At 35.8% G+C, this 9,770-nt stretch overlaps 1 protein-coding gene across 5 annotated transcripts in view; it reads right to left on the bottom strand.

Moving 5' to 3' along the window:
- LOC143236954 (maspardin-like) overlaps positions 1–9,770 on the bottom strand; it is a 33,212-nt gene that overhangs the window by 5,239 nt on the left and 18,203 nt on the right. For 3 of the 5 annotated variants that reach the window (XM_076475687.1, XM_076475688.1, XM_076475690.1), the window contains one exon: positions 5,170–6,410. The gene's annotated coding sequence lies outside the window, so the exon portion shown is untranslated. The other 2 variants (XR_013019820.1, XM_076475689.1) reach the window with 2 other exon arrangements.

The raw sequence follows: 9,770 nt of genomic DNA, 5'->3' as shown, positions 1-9,770 counted from the left end.
CACTTCATGACAGCACTGTGTTCTTGTTTCCACTGTGTGTGGTAACACTATCACTTCATGACAGCACTGTGTTCTTGTTTCCACTGTGTGTGGTAAGACTATCACTTCATGACAGCACTGTGTTCTTGTTTCCACTGTGTGTGGTAAGACCATCACTTCATGACAGCACTGTGTTCTTGTTTCCACTGTGTGTGGTAAGACTATCACTTCATGACAGCACTGTGTTCTTGTTTCCACTGTGTGTGGTAAGACTATCACTTCATCATAGCACTGTGTTCTTGTTTCCACTGTGTGTGGTAAGGCTATCACTTCATCATAGCACTGTGTTCTTGTTTCCACTGTGTGTGGTAAGACTATCACTTCATCATAGCACTGTGTTCTTGTTTCCACTGTGTGTGGTAAGATTATCACTTCATCATAGCACTGTGTTCTTGTTTCCACTGTGTGTGGTAAGATTATCACTTCATCATAGCACTGTGTTCTTGTTTCCACTGTGTGGGGTAAGACTATCACTTCATTATAGCACTGTGTTCTTGTTTCCACTGTGTGTGGTAAGATTATCACTTCATCATAGCACTGTGTTCTTGTTTCCACTGTGTGGGGTAAGACTATCACTTCATTACAGCACTGTGTTCTTGTTTCCACTGTGTGTGGTAAGACTATCACTTCATCATAGCACTGTGTTCTTGTTTCCACTGTGTGTGGTAAGATTATCACTTCATCATAGCACTGTGTTCTTGTTTCCACTGTGTGTGGTAAGACTATCCCTTCATTATAGCACTGTGTTCTTGTTTCCACTGTGTGTGGTAAGATTATCACTTCATCATAGCACTGTGTTCTTGTTTCCACTGTGTGTGGTAAGATTATCACTTCATCATAGCACTGTGTTCTTGTTTCCACTGTGTGTGGTAAGACTATCACTTCATTACAGCACTGTGTTCTTGTTTCCACTGTGTGTGGTAAGACTATCCCTTCATCATAGCACTGTGTTCTTGTTTCCACTGTGTGTGGTAAGACTATCCCTTCATTATAGCACTGTGTTCTTGTTTCCACTGTGTGTGGTAAGACTATCACTTCATGACAGCACTGTGTTCTTGTTTCCACTGTGTGTGGTAAGACTATCACTTCATGACAGCACTGTGTTCTTGTTTCCACTGTGTGTGGTAAGACTATCACTTCATGACAGCACTGTGTTCTTGTTTCCACTGTGTGTGGTAAGACCATCACTTCATCATAGCACTCTGTTCTTGTTTCCACTGTGTGTGGTAAGACTATCACTTCATCATAGCACTGTGTTCTTGTTTCCACTGTGTGTGGTAAGACTATCATTCATCATAGCACTGTGTTCTTGTTTCCACTGTGTGTGGTAAGACTATCATTCATCATAGCACTGTGTTCTTGTTTCCACTGTATGTGGTAAGACTATCACTTCATTACAGCACTGTGTTCTTGTTTCCACTGTATGTGGTAAGACTATCACTTCATTACAGCACTGTGTTCTTGTTTCCACTGTGTGTGGTAAGACTATCACTTCATCATAGCACTGTGTTCTTGTTTCCACTGTGTGTGGTAAGACTATCACTTCATGACAGCACTGTGTTCTTGTTTCCACTGTGTGTAGTAAGACTATCACTTCATAACAGCACTGTGTTCTTGTTTCCACTGTGTGTGGTAAGACTATCACTTCATTACAGCACTGTGTTCTTGTTTCCACTGTATGTGGTAAGACTATCACTTCATTACAGCACTGTGTTCTTGTTTCCACTGTGTGTGGTAAGACTATCACTTCATCATAGCACTGTGTTCTTGTTTCCACTGTGTGTGGTAAGACTATCACTTCATGACAGCACTGTGTTCTTGTTTCCACTGTGTGTAGTAAGACTATCACTTCATAACAGCACTGTGTTCTTGTTTCCACTGTGTGTAGTAAGACTATCACTTCATAACAGCACTGTGTTCTTGTTTCCACTGTGTGTAGTAAGACTATCACTTCATAACAGCACTGTGTTCTTGTTTCCACTGTGTGTAGTAAGACTATCACTTCATCATAGCGCTGTGTTCTTGTTTCCACTGTGTGTGGTAAGATTATCACTTCATCATAGCACTGTGTTCTTGTTTCCACTGTGTGTGGTAAGACTATCACTTCATTACAGCAGTGTTCTTGTTTCCACTGTGTGTGGTAAGACTATAACTTCATCATAGCACTGTGTTCTTGTTTCCACTGTGTGTGGTAAGACTATCACTTCATCATAGCACTGTGTTCTTGTTTCCACTGTGTGTGGTAAGATTATCACTTCATCATAGCACTGTGTTCTTGTTTCCACTGTGTGTGGTAAGACTATCACTTCATTACAGCACTGTGTTCTTGTTTCCACTGTGTGTGGTAAGACTATCACTTCATCATAGCACTGTGTTCTTGTTTCCACTGTGTGTGGTAAGACTATCACTTCATCATAGCACTGTGTTCTTGTTTCCACTGTGTGTGGTAAGACTATCATTCATCATAGCACTGTGTTCTTGTTTCCACTGTGTGTGGTAAGACTATCATTCATCATAGCACTGTGTTCTTGTTTCCACTGTATGTGGTAAGACTATAACTTCATTACAGCACTGTGTTCTTGTTTCCACTGTGTGTGGTAAGACTATCACTTCATCATAGCACTGTGTTCTTGTTTCCACTGTGTGTGGTAAGACTATCACTTCATGACAGCACTGTGTTCTTGTTTCCACTGTGTGTAGTAAGACTATCACTTCATAACAGCACTGTGTGTGGTAAGACTGTCACTTCATCATAGCACTGTGTTCTTGTTTCCACTGTGTGTGGTAAGACTATCACTTCATGACAGCACTGTGTTCTTGTTTCCACTGTGTGTAGTAAGACTATCACTTCATAACAGCACTGTGTTCTTGTTTCCACTGTGTGTAATAAGACTATCACTTCATTACAGCACTGTGTTCTTGTTTCCACTGTATGTGGTAAGACTGTCACTTCATTACAGCACTGTGTTCTTGTTTCCACTGTGTGTGGTAAGACTATCACTTCATCATAGCACTGTGTTCTTGTTTCCACTGTGTGTGGTAAGACTATCATTCATCATAGCACTCTGTTCTTGTTTCCACTGTGTGTGGTAAGACTATCACTTCATCATAGCACTGTGTTCTTGTTTCCACTGTGTGTGGTAAGACTATCATTCATCATAGCACTGTGTTCTTGTTTCCACTGTATGTGGTAAGACTATCACTTCATTACAGCACTGTGTTCTTGTTTCCACTGTATGTGGTAAGACTATCACTTCATTACAGCACTGTGTTCTTGTTTCCACTGTGTGTGGTAAGACTATCACTTCATGACAGCACTGTGTTCTTGTTTCCACTGTGTGTAGTAAGACTATCACTTCATAAAAGCACTGTGTTCTTGTTTCCACTGTGTGTAGTAAGACTATCACTTCATTACAGCACTGTGTTCTTGTTTCCACTGTGTGTGGTAAGACTATCACTTCATTACAGCACTGTGTTCTTGTTTCCACTGTGTGTAGTAAGACTATCACTTCATAACAGCACTGTGTTCTTGTTTCCACTGTGTGTAGTAAGACTATCACTTCATAACAGCACTGTGTTCTTGTTTCCACTGTGTGTAGTAAGACTATCACTTCATTACAGCACTGTGTTCTTGTTTCCACTGTATGTGGTAAGACTATCACTTCATTACAGCACTGTGTTCTTGTTTCCACTGTGTGTAGTAAGACTATCACTTCATCATAGCACCGTGTTCTTGTTTCCACTGTGTGTGGTAAGACTATCACTTCATAACAGCACTGTGTTCTTGTTTCCACTGTGTGTAGTAAGACTATCACTTCATTACAGCACTGTGTTCTTGTTTCCACTGTGTGTAGTAAGACTATCACTTCATTACAGCACTGTGTTCTTGTTTCCACTGTATGTGGTAAGACTATCACTTCATTACAGCACTGTGTTCTTGTTTCCACTGTGTGTAGTAAGACTATCACTTCATTACAGCACTGTGTTCTTGTTTCCACTGTGTGTAGTAAGACTATCACTTCATAACAGCACTGTGTTCTTGTTTCCACTGTGTGTAGTAAGACTATCACTTCATTACAGCACTGTGTTCTTGTTTCCACTGTGTGTAGTAAGACTATCACTTCATAACAGCACTGTGTTCTTGTTTCCACTGTGTGTAGTAAGACTATCACTTCATTACAGCACTGTGTTCTTGTTTCCACTGTGTGTAGTAAGACTATCACTTCATTACAGCACTGTGTTCTTGTTTCCACTGTGTGTAGTAAGACTATCACTTCATAACAGCACTGTGTTCTTGTTTCCACTGTGTGTAGTAAGACTATCACTTCATTACAGCACTGTGTTCTTGTTTCCACTGTGTGTAGTAAGATTATCACTTCATAACAGCACTGTGTTCTTGTTTCCACTGTGTGTAGTAAGACTATCACTTCATAACAGCACTGTGTTCTTGTTTCCACTGTGTGTAGTAAGACTATCACTTCATTACAGCACTGTGTTCTTGTTTCCACTGTGTGTAGTAAGACTATCACTTCATGACAGCACTGTGTTCTTGTTTCCACTGTGTGTAGTAAGACTATCACTTCATCATAGCACCGTGTTCTTGTTTCCACTGTATGTGGTAAGACTATTGTTTTATCTCACACTGTGTTCTTGTTTCCACTGTATGTGGTAAGACTATTGTTTTATCTCACACTGTGTTCTTGTTTCCACTGTGTGTGGTAAGACTATCACTTCATCACAGCACTGTGTTCTTGTTTCCACTGTATGTGGTAAGACTATTGCTTTATCTCACACTGATCATACAGTTTGTTTGTCACAAGTAGCTGTTTCTCAAAATACTGACATCAATTAGCTCAAAATATGGTACACTTTACAAATATACTAATGCCAACTTTAATTTTAAAAATTAAATATGAATCTAATAAATAATTATATATAATATAATTGGTACCTTTTACCTTCCTTGTATCATGTTCTGACCAAAATGCTAATTATAAAGGACCAAAAATGCAAGCCAAAAGTTTCATAATGCAAAAATAGTATTATTTCAAAAGATTTTAATAACACTATATTCTATTGTTCTACCAACTGACAAAGTACACACGTGTTCACTTTACAACTGTTAAACAGTTCACTGCAGTAACATTTTTTATTCTTCTAAGTTACAGTTTTGTGATCAGCTAAACACAAGTATGTAACAAAGTCAGTCCAAAAATACAAAATGACTTTTGACAACAACTCTCTTACACTACCTCCATATTAAACTGTTTGAGAATCGATTGTTGTATTTTCTTTTATGCAGATATGTCTTAAAAAACTCATTTTATGACACTTTTGTGTTATTTTGCAAAATTATGTGAACATACAAATCACAAGATAACATCATTAATATTGTTGGTTCTCATAAATAAAAAAAAATTAAAACAATTTACCTTAATATATATACAAAATAAGAAATAATAACTTTAAAGCATTTTAACAACATTATTTGGTTTAGATATTTGTACAAGGCTCTACATTGGTTTCCCTAATTCTGAACTCATAGACTTGAGGGAAAACTGTTTGTCAGCTATCTGTTAGCTAAAACCATCAATTCTTGGACTACTATACTCAAATACTGGAATTTTACCATCACTTTTACAATGTATCCAAGGGGTAATGTGTAATTTTGTGTCAACTAAAAATAAACCATTAATCCACAACCTAGAACACTAAACACCAGGCTACATCCAGCTCATTTTGTAGAGCACAAGTTTCTACATAAAATATCCAATACTTTTATATGAACTCACATTTCTACCTCATTTACAAGTTGTTGTTTTTTGAGGGATGAACTTGAATTTCAAACAAAATGCAGGAGATTCCAATAAAGTGCTTGTGTACAAATACTGTTTCAGCATGATATCACACAAATCTCTGAAATGTTAAGAAAATGACATCCAAATCTCCTTACAGGAAGTATACAAGTATTATTTCTTTAGGCATGAATAACCAATAAGCTGTATAAATGTTTCCTCCTTATGAAGTAAAAATTCCACCTTTTACAGGACCATGCAAGTCCTAATAAACCCAACACACTTTGTAGGAGAAATTACACAATACAAATTTTTTTTTTACATTTAACCAGAAAATGATTTTATCTCATTTTTTTATTTTTCAATGTAAAAAAAACAAAATACGATGAGTATAATAATTTGTTTGAACTAAATAATAAATAATATATATACAAGTACCCTAAGAAACTCAAAATTTTATTACCTTACATAAAATTATCTGCTGTATTTTAGGGTAATCATTTCAATCGTGTTTTTTTCTTCAATTACACAGTTGTACAATATGAGAATAATTCATACTGTTGGAGTTAACTGGATCTGGTAAAAATAAATAAAACACAATGAGTATGATAATTTGTTTCAACTGAAGAGTAAATAACACACACACACATGCATTTATAGGTTGTTAGATACCCTAAGAAACTTGCACAAAATTTTATTACCACACATAAAATTACCCACTGCATTCATCTAACAGCACAAGTGTGATAGTTTTGGGATAATAATCATTTTCGTTTTCAGTTGTACAATATGAGAAATATTCATACTGTTGGAGTTAACTGGATCTACTGCTCATCTTCTATGACCAATTAAAGCACATTCTTTCATTCTCAGCATTCTTGCCAACCTCAAGAACTTAAGGTTGTTTGCTTCTGATATTTCTGTGATCTTAGGCCTACTTACAAAACTTGTAGAACAAGCTTGCTATACACTACTCTTCTGATTAATGCTTGTCCATTATATACTAATTTTAGGCATAAGTTACGTCTAAGCTCAATTTCATCACTTTTAATTTATCACATGTCTGATTAACGTACATTACAATTTTAATATTTCTATGTAATTTAATCAGATCTTACTTTTACTTTTATTTTCAAGTTTTAGTTTACTTTTTTAATAAATAGTTTGTTTTTAATTTTGTGCAAAGCTACACGAGGGCTATCTGTGCTGGCCGACCCCAATTTAGCAGTGTAAGACTAGAGGGAATGCAGCTAGTCGTCACCACCCACTGCCAACTCTTGGGCTACTCTTTTACCAATCAATGGTGGGATTGACCATCACATTATAATGCCTCCATGGCTGAAAAGGCGAGCATATTTGGTGTGGCAAGGAGTCAAGCGCCTCAACCACCTAGCCATGCTGGACCAAATAAATTGTAAATAACCAATTTCATGAATGTATCTGGAATAGATTCATGTTCTTAACTTAAAAATTGGTAATTTTCATTTATTACTTTGTATATTCTTACTTAGAACTTTATCTGTGGAACTATTCTACATTTAACGATACGAGTAAAACCTTATTAGCTGATGAATCACTCCTCTCCATTGAAATAAATTATTGTCATAGAAATATAACCAGTCTAAACGGATAATGTTTGTAGGTTCAAGTTTTCAACTAAGCCCTTTAAAGGTAAGCTAACAGGAAGTTTTATTTTTGCTTTTGTTGCTAATCAATAATTTGTTTTCTGTTTCATTGGACAGTGTTGACATGATTGGTATACAGGTTGCTTTTACATCTTCTAGAAATACCCAGTTTGTAAAGAATATCTATGACTAACTCGCATGTTTGCCAGCAACCTCAAGACCGCTAAGTCAGCTCAAGAAGTTTAGATATGAAAAGATCACTGAACTAACAAGCTATCACAAGTCCACTGTTTTTGTAATTGTAAATTTGTCAGTTAGCTCTCCTTTTACCAAGTTATTTTTTTCTTCACTCATCAAGAACAGAGAAGTGAGATACACAAAAGATGCCAGAGAAGGAAATATGGCACTGTTGCTTCCTGATGTCAAAGCACAGATAGCCCTCAAGTAGCTTTGTGCAAGATTCAAAACAAACCCAACATCAGAAATTGGCCTTTTTCTTAGTTGATAACACAGGTTTTCACTTTGATTTTTGTTGTAGTTTTATGTGTTCATTTAACAGTTCAATAAACCATCTTTATATTTCTCTCAAGTATAACATCTAAAAACATAATATATAATAAAAATCTTAAAGTGAAAATGATGTACTTTACATCATAACATGGAGGCCTACAGTAACATCTTTAAAATAATTGAGTATAATTCCTCTGTACTATACAATATTCAACATTGATAGCCTACAATGACATCTTCAAAAACTGAGCACTAAATTTCTCTATGCCTTACAACAATAATCAACCTTCAAAGTTTACAGTGACACATCTTTAAAAAGTTAGCAAGTATGCATGTGTTGTAGAACACGTGTTTAGTGTCAGAGGAAATGTGTTGAACATTTATTAATGATAAGACTCAAGCTTTCAGAGACAATATCACCAGTACAGAAACAAGGCACTTTCACCCCTAATAATAATCACTGTTGCCTAAATATGTTTCATTACATGCAAATCTACAAGTATAGTTTCGTAAAATATTCAATTAGTCTTGCCTGGATTACAAAATACAAGCTGACAAACATTTGATGTCAGCATTGTGTGTTCACAAACCGTTTAGGATAAATGGAAAGTTGAATTAAAAAAAATTGACAAGCTGTAATATATATATATATATATAAAATCAATTTTACAAGAAAACATGCTACATCATGTCATTAAGAATTTTCCTCAAAAACTTATTATAAAGATAACATTAATTTCATATAAGTAGCTATGCTTTCCTTTCATTTCTAATAATTACCACACAGACAGGTAAAACACCATTTTTTATAAAATTTTAAGATGCGTGATACCATTTATGTCAAGCGATGAAGACATGAAAAGTAGCTCATCCTAATGTAAGAACAGCAGATGTAGTTTCTTTGGTAACTCGTGTCCAATAACAGTGACAGATGTACTGAAAACATCACATCCATTGTGTAAAATACCATTAGGATTTTTATAAAGTCAACTAAACTTCCTCACATCTACTGTGCATATTAAAATGTTGCATAATTGACAAAAATGACGGTCTACTTTTCACACCAGGTTGTTAAAATATTACTGAAATGATGCTTTATTAAACCAAATAGTAGAAACTTTTTCACACACAATACCAAGTAATGTTAGCATAATTCATATCAGTCTGGTGCTACTGACTCGGGGTGTTTTACACGCATATAGATTCATATCAGTCTGGCACTACTGACTCGGGGTGTTTTACACGCATATAGATTCATATCAGTCTGGCACTACTGACTCGGGGTGTTTTACACGCGTATAGATTCATAGTGTGGCACTACTGACTCGGGGTGTTTTACACGCGTATAAATTCATATCAGTCTGGCACTACTGACTTTGGATGTTTTATACACGTATAGATTTATAACAGTCTGGTACTACTGGCTCTGAATGTTTAAAACACATATAAATTTATTTTTTACTTCATGCAAGTAGTAATGTATATAATTGACACCATGTAAGGATTATAAAACGTAAAGAGATCCATGCCAGTATCTTTAACCTGTCATGTATGTCAGGATGATAGAAAACAGCACTGACTACAACTGTAGACTTTACACAGGAAAAACAAAAATTTAGAAACATAAAATACAAATAAAGATCATTAGAATTACTTGATGAAACTTGAAAAATGTCTTTAGACTGACATGAGTACTGCTGTTATAGTCACACACATTTAAACCAAATGTCAGAACCTATCTCCTCTTCTAGTTATGTCTTCTCATCAAAGTCAAGAATGGAACCCCAACAACCTTCATCAC

Source organism: Tachypleus tridentatus, chromosome 13 (assembly GCF_004210375.1).
Source record: "Tachypleus tridentatus isolate NWPU-2018 chromosome 13, ASM421037v1, whole genome shotgun sequence".
NCBI lineage: Eukaryota > Metazoa > Arthropoda > Merostomata > Xiphosura > Limulidae > Tachypleus > Tachypleus tridentatus.
The sequence above is the reverse complement of the archived record's forward strand: the minus strand, read 5'-3'. Positions and strand labels throughout refer to the sequence as shown.